Source organism: Primulina tabacum, chromosome 10, assembly GCF_025594145.1.
Source record: "Primulina tabacum isolate GXHZ01 chromosome 10, ASM2559414v2, whole genome shotgun sequence".
Classification (NCBI taxonomy): Eukaryota; Viridiplantae; Streptophyta; class Magnoliopsida; order Lamiales; family Gesneriaceae; genus Primulina; species Primulina tabacum.
The window spans coordinates 29,224,375-29,238,519 of NC_134559.1; the positions used below are offsets into that span (position 1 = coordinate 29,224,375).

General features: G+C 41.5%; 5 non-coding genes and 2 pseudogenes across 5 annotated transcripts; all 7 read left to right on the forward strand.

The window, feature by feature from the left end:
• Window positions 1-498: 498 nt before the first annotated feature.
• LOC142517377 (5S ribosomal RNA) lies at window positions 499-617 on the forward strand. Its single transcript, XR_012813127.1, has one exon. It is a non-coding gene; the product is annotated as a 5S ribosomal RNA (ribosomal RNA).
• Window positions 618-1,300: 683 nt separating this feature from the next.
• On the forward strand, window positions 1,301-1,419 carry LOC142516310 (5S ribosomal RNA). The gene has a single exon (XR_012812112.1). It is a non-coding gene; the product is annotated as a 5S ribosomal RNA (ribosomal RNA).
• Window positions 1,420-2,099: 680 nt separating this feature from the next.
• On the forward strand, window positions 2,100-2,218 carry LOC142513999 (5S ribosomal RNA). The gene has a single exon (XR_012809916.1). It is a non-coding gene; the product is annotated as a 5S ribosomal RNA (ribosomal RNA).
• A 683-nt stretch (window positions 2,219-2,901) lies between these two features.
• On the forward strand, window positions 2,902-3,020 carry LOC142506469 (5S ribosomal RNA). Its single transcript, XR_012804761.1, has one exon. It is a non-coding gene; the product is annotated as a 5S ribosomal RNA (ribosomal RNA).
• Window positions 3,021-3,704: 684 nt separating this feature from the next.
• LOC142512489 (5S ribosomal RNA) lies at window positions 3,705-3,821 on the forward strand (annotated as a pseudogene).
• A 680-nt stretch (window positions 3,822-4,501) lies between these two features.
• Window positions 4,502-4,619, forward strand: LOC142510842 (5S ribosomal RNA; annotated as a pseudogene).
• A 685-nt stretch (window positions 4,620-5,304) lies between these two features.
• LOC142508087 (5S ribosomal RNA) lies at window positions 5,305-5,423 on the forward strand. The gene has a single exon (XR_012806319.1). It is a non-coding gene; the product is annotated as a 5S ribosomal RNA (ribosomal RNA).
• Window positions 5,424-14,145: the final 8,722 nt, after the last annotated feature.

Here is a 14,145-nt window from a genome sequence, read left to right on the forward strand (position 1 = left end):
GAGTTGGCGAGAGTTTAGCCGAATTATTTCTCTAAGACCCTCTAATTTGCAATTTTCCGCTTCTGTTAAGCTTCCGTTTCTACGAGAAATCCGCTTAGGAAGTTCGAAATTCGATTTTGGTTCCATTTTATCGTATCCCAGGCATAATAATTGCTTTACATTCGTTGTTTTCTTCTTCTAATTTTTTTTCTATTTTCTGGGAATATTTAGCGACTTTTGTTTTCGTGAGCCGGTTCTGTGCAAAAAGTGTATGATGCAGATTACTCTGGAGACGGTTAACTCATTAAAAACAATTATTTCGATTGTTTTAGCCTTAATTTACGCAAACGGTCGCGACACGAGGACTGCTCAGGGAGGTCACCCATCCTAGCTCTGCCATCGCGCCGGAACGCTTAACTTCATGGTTCTGATTGGGCGAGAGCAGTGCCGCGTGTTCTCCATCGCCGCCAGCTCCACACGTACTCGAGGGATATAAGAATAAACATCCCACTCAATGTCCAGTGCGATCATACCAGCACTAATGCAACGGATCCCATCAGAACTCCGAAGTTAAGCGTGCTTAGGCGAGACCAGTACTAGGATGGGTGACCCCCTGGGAAGTCCTCGTGTTGCACCCCTTTTCGTGTTTTTCTATTTTTGATTACTTGTAGACAGACGATTTTTGGCTCAAATCCTCTGAATCTCGATCGGGACCAAATAAAACATGTGAAATCAACGTAGCTCGGGCACTGCCGGATTTGGACAAATTTTTAGCCTAATTTGATTGTAAACGGGCAAACGAACGAGACTCATTAGTCCGCAATGAGCAGGCGAGAGTTTAGCCGAATTCTTTCTCGAAGACCCTCTAATTTGCGATTTTCCGCTTCTGTTAAGCTTCCGTTTCCTCGAGAAATCCGCTTAGGAAGTTCGAAATTCGAGTCCGGTTCCATTTTATCGTATCCTAGGTATAATAATAGCTTGACATTCGCTATTTTCTTCTTCTTATTTTTTTTTTATTTTCTGGGAACATTTAGCGATTTTTGTTGTCGTGAGCCGGTTCTGTGCAGAAGGGTATGAGAGCAGATTACTCCGAAGACGGTTAACTCATTAAAAAAAATTATTTCGACTGTTTTATCAATAATTTACGTAAACGGTCGCGACACGAGGAATGCCTAGGGAGGTCACCCATCCTAGCTCTGCCATCGCGCCAGATCGCTTAACTTCATGGTTCTGATTGGGCGAGAGCAGTGCCGCGTGTTGTCCATCCCGCCCGCTCCACAGGCACTCGAGGAATATAAGAATAAACATCCCACTCAATGTCAGGTGCGATCATACCAGCACTAATGCATCGGATCCCATCAGAACTCCAAAGTTAAGCGTGCTTGGACGAGAGAAGTACTAGGATGGGTGACCCCTTAAGAAGTCCTCGTGTTGCACCCCTTTTCGTGTTTTTCTATTTTTGATTACTTGTTGACAGACGATTTTCGGCTCAAATCATCTGAATCTCGATCGAGACCAGATAAGACATGTGAATCAACGTGGCTCGGGCACTGCCGGATTTGGACAAAATTGTAGCCTAATTTGATTGGTAACGGGCAAGCGAACGAGACTCATTACTCCGCAATGAGCTGGCGAGATTTAAGCCGAATTTTTTCTCTAAGGCCCTCTAATTTGTGATTTTCTGCTTCAGTTAAGCTTGCGCTTCGTCGAGAAATCCGTTTAGGAAGTCCGAAATTCGATTCCGGTTCTATTTTATCGTATCCAGGCATAATAATAGCTTTACATTTGCTATTTTTTTCTTCTTATTTTTTTCTATTTTCTTGGAACATTAAGCGATTTTTGTTGTTGTGAGCCGCTTCTGTGCGGAAGGGTATGACGCAGATTACTCCAGAGATGATTAACTCATTAAAAACAATTATTTCGACTGTTTTAGCCATACTTTACGTAAACGGTCGCGACACGAGGACTGACCAAGGAGGTCACCCATCCTAGCTCTGCCATCGCGCCAGAAAGCTTAACTTCAAGGTTCTGATTGGGCGAGAGTAGTGCCGCGTGTTGTCCCTCGCCGCCCGCTCCACACGTACTCGAAAGATATAAGAATAAACATCCCACTCAATGTCGGGTGCGATCATACCAGTACTAATGCACCGGATCCCATCAGAACTCCGAAGTTAAGCGTGCCTGGGCGAGAGCAGTACTAGGATGGGTGGCCCCCTGGAAATTCCTCGTGTTGCACCCCTTTTCGTGTTTTCTATTTTTGATTACTTGTTGACAGACGATTTTCGGCTCAAATAATTTGAATCTCGATCGGGACTAGATAAGACATGTGAAATCAACGTAGCTCGGGCACTGTCGGATTTGGACAAAATTGTAGGCTAATTTGATTGTAAACGGGCAAACGATCGAGTCTCGTTACTCCGCAATGAGGTGGCGAGATTTTAGCCGAATTCCTTTTCTAAGACCCTCTAATTTGCGATTTTCCGCTTCTGCTAAGCTTCTGTTTCCTCGAGAAATCCGCTTAGGAAGTTCGAAAATCGATTTCGGTTCTATTTTTTATCGTATCTCAGGCATAATAATAGCTTTTCTTCGCTATTTTTTTATTCTTATTTTTTTTCTATTTTCTGTGAACATTTAGCGATTTTTGTTGTCGTGAGCCGGTTTTGTGCGGAAGGGTATGACGCACATTACTCCAGAGACGGTTAACTCATTAAAAACAATTATTTCGACTGTTTTATCCATAATCTACGTAAACGGTCGCGACACGAGGACTTCCCAGGGAGGTCACCCATCCTAGCTCTGCCATCGCGCCAGAACGCTTAAATTCAAGGTTCTGATTGGGCGAGAGCAGAGCCGCGTGTTGTCCATCGCCGCCCGCTCCACATGTACTCGAGGGGTATAAGAATAAACATCCCACTCAATGTCGGGTGCGAACATACCAGCACTAATACACCGAATCCCATCAGAACTCCAAAGTTAAGCGTGCTTGGGCAAGAGCAGTACTAGGATGGGTGACCCCCTGAGAAGTCCTCGTGTTGCATCCCTTTTCGCGTTTTTTTATTTTTGATTACTTGTTGACAGACGATTTTCGGCTCAAATCTTCTGAATCTCGAACGGGACCAGATAAGACATGTGAAATCAACGTAGCTCAGGCACTACCGGATTTGGACAAAATTGTAGGCTAATTTGATTGTAAACGGGCAAAACGAATGAGACTCGTTACTCCGCAATGAGCTGGCGAGATTTTAGCCAAATTCCTTCTCTAAGACCCTCTAATTTGCGATTTTTCGTTTCTGTTAAGCTCACGTTTTCTTGAGAAATCCGCTTAGGATGTTCGAAATTCGATTCTGGTTCCATTTTATCATATCCCAGGCATAATAATAGCTTTACATTCGCTATTTTCTTCTACTTATTTTTTTTCTATTATCTGGGAAAATTTAGCGATTTTTGTTGTCGTGAGCCGGTTCTGTGCGGCAGGGCATGACGTAGATTACTCCGGATTCGGTTAACTCATTAAAAATAATTATTTCGACTGTTTTATCCATAATTTACGTAAACGGTCGTGACACGAGGACTTCCCAGGGAGGTCACCCATCCTAGCTCTGCCATCGCGCTAGAACGCTTAACTTCATGGTTCTCATTGGGCGAGAGCAGTGCCGCGTGTTGTCCATCGCAGCCCACTCCACACGTACTCGAGGGATATAAGAATATACATCCCACTCAATGTCGAGTGCGATCGTACCTGCACTATGCACCGGATCCAATCAGAACTCCGAAGTTAAGCGTACTTGGGCGAGACCAGTAATAGGATGGGTTACCCCCTTGAAGTCCTCGTGTTGCACCACTTTTCGTGTTTTTCTATTTTTGATTACTCTTTGATAAACAATTCTCGTCTCAAATTATCTGAATCTCGATCAGGACCAAATAAGACATGTGAAATCAACGTAGCTCGGGCACTGCCGGATTTGGACAAAATTGTAGGCTAATTTGATTGTATACGGGCAAACGAACAACACTCATTACTCCGCAATAAGCTGGAGAGATTTTAGCCTAATTCCTTCTACAAGACCCTCTAATTTGCGATTTTCCGTCTATGTTATGCTTCTGTTTCCTTGAGAAATCCGCTTAGGAAGTTCGAAATTCAATTCCGGTTCCATTTTATCGTATCCCAGGCATAAAAATAGCTTTACATTTGATATTTTCTTCTTCTTATGTTTTTCTATTTTCTGGGAACATTTAGCGATTTTTGTTGTTGTGAGCCGGTTCTGTGCGGAAGGGTATGACGCAGATTACTCCGGAGACGGTTAACTCATTAAAAACAATTATTTCCACTGTTTTATCCATAATTTACGTAAACGGTCGCGACACGAGGACTTCCCAGGGAGGTCACCCATCCTAGCTCTACCATCGCGCCAGAACGCTTAACTTCATGGTTCTTATTCGGCGAGAGCAGAGCCGCTTTGTCCATCGTCGCCCGCTCCACACGTACTCGAGGGATATAAGAATAAACATCCCACTCAATGTCGGATGCGATCATACCAGCACTAATGCAACGGATCCCATCAGAACTCTTAAGTTAAGTGTGCTTGGGCGAGAGCAGTACTAGGATGGGTGACCCCCTGGAAGTCCTCTTGTTGCACCCCTTTTCGTGTTTTTCTATTTTTGATTACTTGTTGACAGACGATTTTCGGCTCAAATCATCTGAATCTCGATCGGGACCAGATAAGACATGTGAAATCAACGTAGCACAGGAACTACCGGATTTGGACAAAATTGTAGCCTAATTTGATTTTAAACGGGCAAACGAACGAAAATCATTATTCCGCAATGAGCTGGCGAGATTTTAGCCGAATTCCTTCTCTAAGACCTTCTAATTTGCGATTTTCAGCTTCTGTTAAGCATCTGTTTCCTCTAGAAATCCGTTTAAGAAAACCAAAATTCGATTCCGATTCCATTTTATCGTATCACAGGCATAATAATAGCTTTACATTTGCTATTTTCTTCTTCTTATTTTTTTTTTCTATTTTCTGGGAACATTTAACGATTTTTGTTGTCGTGAACCGGTTCTATGCGGAAGGGTATGACGTAGATTACTCCGGAGACTGTTAACTCAATAAAAACAATTATTTCGACTATTTTATCCATAATTTACGTAAACGGTCGCTACACGAGGACTTCCCAGAGAGGTCACCCATCCTAGCTCTGCCACCACGCTAGAACGCTTAACTTCATGGTTCTGATTGGGCGAGAGCAGTGCTGCGTGTTGTCCATCGTCGCCCACTCCACACGTACTCGAGGGTTATAAGAATAAACATCCCACTCAATGTCGTGTGCGATCATACCTGAACTAATGCACAGGATCCCATCAGAACTACGAAGTTAAGTGTGCTTGGGCGAGAGCAGTACTAGGATGGGTGACCCCCTCGGAAGTCCTCGTGTTGCACGCCTTTTTCGTGTTTTTCTATTTTTGATTACTTGTTGACAGACGTTTTTTGGCTCAAATCATCTGAATCTCGATCGGGACCAGATAAGACATGTGAAATCAACGTAGCTCGGGCACTGCCGGATTTGGACCAAATTGTAGCCTAATTTGATTGTAAACGGGCAAACGAACAAGACTCATTACTCCGCAATGAGCTGGCGAGATTTTAGTCGAATTCATTCTCTAAGACCCTCTAATTTACGATTTTCCACTTCTGTTAAGCTTCTGTTTCCTCGAGAAATCCATTTAGGAATTCCGAAATTCGATTCCGGTTTCATTTTATTGTATCTCAGGCATAATAATAGTTTTACATTCGCTATTTTTTCTTCTTATTTTTTTCTATTTTTTGGAAAATTTAGCTATTTTTGTTGTCGTGAGCCGGTTCTGTGCGGAAGGGTATGACGCAGATTACTCAGGAGATGGTTAACTCATTAAAAACAATTATTTCGACTTTTTTATCCATAATTTACGTAAACGGTCGCGACACGAGGACTTCCCAGGGTGGTCAACCATCCTAGATCTGCCATCGCGCTAGAACGCTTAACTTCATGGTTCTGATTGGGCGAGAGCAGTGCCGCGTGTTGTCCATTACCGCCTCCTCCACACGTACTCGAGGGATATAAGAATATACATCCCACTCAATGTCGGGTGCGATCATACCAGGACTAATGTGGGGACATCTTCTTAATCATCTTTGGGATTTAATTATCAAATAAGATAATCAGGGTCTAAAAATTTTTCTTTTTTTAAAATGTAAGTGCGGAACGTAATGGAATTAACTAATATACATCTCAGTATAAAAGTACAATAATGTACATAAATTATTCAAACTAGTCTAAGGTTTAACTACTAAATTTCAAGTATTAAACCAAGTCTACATCCAAGACCGGAATCACCACTCTAATCTCGATCTCTCATCATCCTCTTGACCCTGATCATGTCCCTCCTGTTGTCATGCACACATACAAACAAGACAACAGCCGGATACTCCGGTAAGAATTAATCCCAGTATAAATAATGTATACATGCAATTAACTGAATTAACATAAAAGCATGAATTATATCTTATCACATGTAGCATAGTCAATAACATGTATCAATACCAATCTGTAAATAAAACATGAATCGTAATCTACGAAACATAAACCAATACGAATCTGTAAATCAAGTTCTAGTCTCGATATCTAAGACTCGACTCATCTCTTATTCTAATCTAGGGATCCCGATCTAATTTAGACTTTGGTATGCTGTATCGAATGTCTACAATAGACGTCGATCTACATCTAAGCTCATCGATACACCCGTAAGTCTAGAGTCTACGCGGTTCTGACAAAGACTCGGCGATTCTGCCCTAGCTAGGCTGATCTGCCCTAGACTCAAACTCTGGCTCTGCTATAATTCAATAGACTAAACACAATATGATAATCTGCAAATATCAATGCAATAAGGTAAAGTATGTGATTTTGGGAAACTCAAGTCAAACCTAACTCGAGTTGTGCAATCCCGAATCAACATTTATTTATACCTTTATCTTCTCGATCCGACGAAGACGAAGTCTCATATTCCAATCTGTCCATAACCAGTCTGGCAATGACAATCGCATAAATACAATATTAGTATATAAATAAATTCAAGACTTGTTCTGATCAATACTCAAACCAATACATAATCTGATCCATATCTGAACAAGGCACAATCTAATTAATATCAACGATATCACGATACAATCGAAATCATTACTGAATCTGATCAATCTAAATCAAAACTGAATCTGATCAATATCAATCTACTGATGTTTCGACGGCATAACAATACAGTCACGATAACCCCGTCTATCTCAACATCACAGATATAATATCAGAATTCATAACCAGTATCAGTACAACTCATAATCTGAATAATAACACAATTCTGGTATAGAATCTCAACTAAATGAACTCTGAAATTCATAACAATTTCATAAACAGTCTATTCTTTAATCTGACTTCGATTCTATGATGTCTAACGTGTCAAGAACATCATATATGAATTCCATTTAATTCTGACAACATCATAATTTCAGAACATGTCTAAACGTAACAAAACTTACGTCCAGTTGTAGCATGCGTTGATTGGAACACAGTACTGAAGTCGGATTCAAAAACAGACGGACGGATTTTTCATAAATCTCGATCAAAAGCAGAAGCTGCTTCTTCCATTCCTTTCTTTCTTTTTCCTTCTGAGGATTACCGTTTGTATGTTTATATATATATATATACATACATATTTCGTGCATGCAAGGCAAGTGGCTCACTTCTTCATAAAACACGTCTCGCGCATATGCGCGACCCCAATCGGCGCATATGCGCGAGACACTCGGTCTCCGCGCATATCCTGTACATCGCCTCGCGCATATGCGCGACTCATCTCCGCGCATATGCGCGAGACCCTCTGGAGTCACTCGCATAGGCTTCGCACATATGCGCGACATCTTCCGCGCATATGCGCGAGGTCTTCTGCCTGTTTGGCGCATGTGCGCGCATCTGGTCGCGCATGTGCGCCGATGCTACTGTCCTCGCACATCCATTTTCACACGCTATCTCATTTCGTGTCTCGGTTAGTGAAACGTCCTGCTCTTTTTATTGCTTTAAAAGTACTAGAAATTTTTTTTTTCCTCTCTCTAAAATTTTCGGCTTTCACTAAAATATTTTTATAAAATATTTTAACCCTTAAAATAAAATACCAACCATCTAGCATTTTAAAAATCAAGTGCAATGGTCATAAAATAAAATCGTCGCATGATTACCAAACATAAAAAGCAATAAATTTGAAAAGTAAAGCCCATACTAAACCTCTCAAAATCTCTCAAAAGCATAAGTAAATCGTCTTAAAATCTTTAAATAAAATCATAAAGCATAATGCGGAAAATGTAGCGCTGGTCCTCGGGTTATGTGCGCCTTCAGTCCAGTCAAATCACTCATCAAGTCCTCCCTCAATACCACCTGCATCCATCACACCTAGTGAGTCTAAAGACTCAACACACCATAATCTTGATAACGAGTAATACGTAATACAGTCAACATATAACGGTGAAAAATATTTGTACTTAAAATATCATTTTCATGAAGATGCATAAACATAAACATTTTTGTAAATATTTTCATGATGCATAAAACTTTAAACATAAAAATTTTCATAAAATACTTTTTCATGACATGCAATCATAAACCTTAACATTTTCCCTTTTTCCTCAACATGACATGACATAAAACATTTTTTATGATCATAAACATTTTTCCTTTTCCTTTTCCTTTTTCTTTTCCTTTTGTTGAATTCAGATCGTTATCTGTGACTTTCCTGATCATGCTTATGAGGGTCGATGGATCCATCTACATAAAACCACAGTACTGGGCGGCGGGGGACACCAGCAACACTCTCACCGGTCAACTGGGCCCTGGCCTATCATGATTCGAATAGAAATACGATCGTCGGGGCTCCCTCTGGGGCTTTTCCCCTCACGATATTCCCATTCTTCCGTTACCACAAAACCGTTACCACATATCCGTTACCACATATTCGCAATGATGGAAACACGATCGTCGGGCTCCCACTGGGACCATAACCCTCACGACGTCGCCAACATTAACGAATTAGTCACAATTATTTCACATCCTTCAACATTTTTCATTCGCATCACTTAAAAAAAATCATGAATATCATTACGTTTTTCATTTTTTTGAAACCAAGCATGCAACATGTATTTTAAATGTCTTCTTAAATCATAAAAATCCCTTAGACATTTAAAAATCATCATTTAATCATGAATAATTCATAAACATTTAAAAATAATCATATTTTCATAAAAATAGCATTTAGGGCACTGCCATGACGTTTACTATGCTCTAGGTGCAAAAAGACCGTTTTACCCCTAGACGTAAAATTTTACCTTTTCGACTTTTTCCTTGATTTCATGACTCTAACATGTCCCAAATAATTATTTAAGCTTACGTGAATTTTTTCATAATTTTATTTGGCTTAAATGTTAGACTTTTTCAATTATCTTTTCTTAATTATTTTGACGGTGTTTTAATCCCGAAAAATACCAAACTTTAATATAAAATTCCTAAATTCTAAATTTAGTCTTTTTATATTATTTTAGCCCTTATGGACCCCGACTCGACCCCCGTGAGCAGTTTTCCAATTTTTTTCTTCTTTTAAATACCCTATTCGACACCTAAACTTCGACCCCGAGCCAACTTTCGATTTTCACGAGTTACCCCTGAGCAATATCGAACCAGAACCTGCCCAACATGTTGAAGTACCCTACTGGACTCTAACCTCACCAAGAAACCAGCCTAAACCACAAAAACGACAGCTTCCTAATTAACCCCATGCTGGCCGAGACTTTCAGCTTTCATGGACTCTACGATTTTGGTGTCTAGACCCTAAGCCGACGCCCCAGCCCCTGAACCAAATTATTGTCCACCACGCTAGGACCCTAGTGAGCCACCCTAGCCCAGCCCGTGACCCCGAGTTGAGCCCCTCATCCCCTGGACCTGTGCGTAAACCCTGCACCAACTTGTGCATGGTTCTCAGGTGGAGTCCTAGCATAGCTAGGACTCTTCCCCAGCCCTGACTGTGAGTCATAGCTTGGCTAGGACTCCCTCCTTGACTCTCTCGTGACCTTGGCTAGCCCCTGGAACCAGCCAACCCAACCCCAACCCCCTGCAATGAAAACCCGAACCCTCAACCCAAGACAGCAACTCGCGCTGCTTGGTGTTTAGTTTCTGCCGTAACTTTTGGTGGTGATTAAGGTGAGTTGGTGTGATTCTACAACAAGTGTAAACCACTCTTGATCCTTCTTTATGTCATGGCAGCCCCTTAGCCAAATAATATACAAGTTATTGGATTCAAAAATCATGTTTTCTCATTTATACATGCCATAAACCGAAAATTCTGAAAAATATTTCATGTTCTTCATGCACACAATAATTCAATCAATAATATGATATGATGGATGAGAAAAGGAGATGTATGGCGTGCCTTTGCGTTTTATACGCACGAAAAACCGTTGACGACGAAGAAGGGGAGATGACTACGGCTTCTACTTTGCTTGTTGCCTTCGAAAAACCCTTACCAAAAATCCTTCAAAGTGCCGTGAGGTTTGTGTGTGTGTGATGGGAAGAGTTTTTCAGAAAATAAACTAGGTGGCCGATTTCCTTTGGTGCCAAAGTGTAGGGTTTTGCAACTTTTACACTTTAAATACTAATTAAATCCCTAAGTAGGCTTTAGGCCTATTAAGCCATAGAATTAAGCCCATTAGTTAAATTAGGATTTAAATAAAATATTAACAAGGTTTTTGTTTAAATAAATTTGTGAATTTATTAGCCGGGTTGCCAAAAAGCTCGTATTTTAGTTGAAAAACCAACACCGATAAAATTTACGCCCCGGCGTATAAAATCACCTCAAAACCCTTAATTTCACAAAATACTAAAAAGCATCGACAATCTTGTAAATAATTAAAAATAATTATTTAATAAAAATATTTTACGTTTTCTTCAGCCCTCGGTCCCCGTTCCTCGATCGTCACTTGAATATTCCTAAAATACATTTTTTTTTTGCATGATGACAAATAAATCTCATTTAGCATATAAACAAGTACGTCACATAATTAATTAGCAGCTAAAATCAATTAATTACTCCATTTTTCATAATTTCCTAGATTCGCATGCAGTTGGATTACGTTGTCTTAATTTTGGACCTTACAATTCCCCCCCCCCCTTAAATAAAATTTCGTCCTCGAAATTAGAACTTACCGAAAAGATCCGGATAGCGACTCTTCAAGTCCCTCTCGGTTTCCCAAGTAGCTTCCTCTTCCGAGTGATTCAGCCACTTGACCTTGACCATTGGAATGACTTTGTTACGCAATCGTCTTTCTTGTCTAGCCAGAATCTGGACAGGTCTTTCTTCATACGACATATTTGGAGTTAGTTGAAGAGGTTCATAATTAAGCACATGTGAACGATTCGACATGTACTTCCGCAGCATCGAAATGTGGAACACATTGTGAACTCCTGCAAGCGCTGGTGGCAATGCCACTCTATAAGCTAGTGTCCCAATCCTCTCCAAAATCTCGAACGGACCTATAAATCTTGGACTAAGCTTGCCCTTTTTGCCAAAGCGCATAACACCCTTCATGGGTGCTATTTTCACAAATACATGATCGCCCACTGCAAACTCTAAGTCTCTTCGTCTCTTGTCCGCATAACTCTTTTGTCGGCTTTGTGCAGTCTTCATTCTATCACGAATCTCGACTACAAGTTCAGCTGTTTCTTCAATCACATCTGGACCAATGTCTCTTCTTTCCCCAACCTCGTCCCAATGAATAGGAGATCTACACTTCCTTCCATAGAGTGCCTCAAAAGGAGTCATTCCTATTGATGATTGATAGCTGTTATTGTAAGTGAACTCCACTAGAGGTAATTTTTGTTCCCAAGAAACTGCGAATCTCGGTGACACTCTTCGGTACTGGCCACTCTTTTACTGCCTCAACTTTACTCGGATCAACTTCCACGCCATCACTAGAAATGATGTGGCCTAAGAACGCCACTCTGTCAAGCCAAAACTCGCACTTGCTGAACTTTGCATATAGCTTTCTGTCTCTTAATACCTGCAGTGCTGTCCTCAAATGGCGACTATGCTCCTCTCTGCTCTTGGAATAGATCAATATGTCATCAATGAAGACAATAGTAAACTGATCCACATACGGCTGAAATACGCGATTCATGAGATCCATGAAGATCGCTGGCGCATTGGTCAACCCGAATGGCATGAACATAAACTCATAGTGCCCATATCTTGTGCGAAATGCTGTCTTGTGCACGTCAGACTCCTTGACTTTCAACTGATGGTATCCAGATCGCAGATCAATTTTAGAAAACATCGAAGCTCCTTGCAACTGGTCAAATAAATCCTCAATTCTTGACAGTGGATACTTATTTTTGATAGTGACCCAATTGAGCTCTCGATAATCGATGCAAAGACGCATACTACCATCTTTCTTTTTCACAAACAAAACTGGTGCGCCCCACGGAGAGTAACTAGGGCGAATAAAACCCTTGTCTAGCAGTTCTTGGATTTGATCTTTTAGTTCTTTCATTTCAGCGGGTTCTAGACGATAAGGTGCTTTAGATATAGGAACAGTGCCCGGCATAAGGTCAATAGAGAACTCCACTTCACGATCGGGTGGGATGCCAGAAACGTCTTCGGGAAAGACGCTAGGAAAATCCCTCACAATATCAACATCTTCTAACTTCTGGATGATGGATTCATGTGTAGTAGTGACACATGCTAAATACGCCTGACATCCATGCTTAATAAGCTTCCTCGCACTTAGACAAGAGATAATGTGCGGCATTTGCTGGTTTCTTGCCGCCTCGAAAACAAAAGATTTACCACTGGGTGGCCTAATTGATACTGATCGCTGACGAAAATCAATCGAAGCTCCATTCGCTGATAGCCAATCCATCCCAAGTATAATATCGAATTCGGGCATAGGAAGCACAATAAGATCTGCCCGAACAACATCTCTGAATAAACGAAGCTCCAGATTCTTAACAATCTTAGATGTGAGCATCTGATCACCGGAAGGAATCGAAACTTTGAAACCCAAACCCATATCTTGAGGAGTAATATTCAGTCTTTTGATGAAGGTTTCTGATATGAAAGAGTGTGTAGCTCCTGAATCTAGCAAAGCATAGGTAGCTACGCCTAGAATGATGATCCTCCCCGTGATGAGTGTAGTGTCTGCCTCTTCCTCAGCTTCCTCGGCATTCATAACATAAGCTCGGGCCGTAGCAGCTGCTTTCCTCTTTGGGCAATCAATAGCCTTGTGACCGGCCTCCTTGCAGTAGAAACATTTATATGATCCCAACTCGCATTTCCCAAGATGTAGACGATTGCACTCCTTGCATGGTTGCCTCTCAGCAGGCTTTGGTGCTCCCGGATTCTGTGGCTTTGGTGGCGCTGGCTTCTTGACTTGACCTTGGGGCTTTTGAGGCCCTTGAGGTCTAGGAGGACCCGTATTTGGCTTCTTGTTGGGTTGATTGTTATTCTGATAATGCTGCCTCTTGCGCTGAATCTCAAAGTCAATGTCCTTTAAGGATTGCTCAGCCTGATATGCATAAGTAACTGCCATAGCATAATTCTCCGGACGCATCATCATAACTTTATCCCGAATGGTAGGTCTTAGGCCATCCTTGAAATGCCTAAGTTTTACTTCCGCGTCTCCATCAATAAGGGGTACGACGTGGCAACCCCTATCAAACTTCTTCACAAAATCAGCAACAGATATGTCTCCCTGACGGAGGGTCATAAATTTCCTCTTTATCCGGCTTCTGACATCAGCAGTAAAGTATTTCTCATAGAATTTCGTCTTGAACTGTGCCCAAGTGAGTGTAGCAAGGTCAACACCATGCTCGGCTCCTTCCCACCATAAAGAAGCGTCATCCCTAAGCAGATAAGTAGTGCATCTTACACGGTCGGCGTCTCCCATGTTCAGATAGCGAAAATGTACCTCGAGTGATCGGATCCAACTCTCTGCAGCAAATGGATCGGTGGTGCTAGAAAATTCCTTCGGCCCTAGCCTTCGGAACTGCTCATAAATATCATCCTGTGGCCTAGGTGGCTGTTGTGGCTGCTGCTGCTGC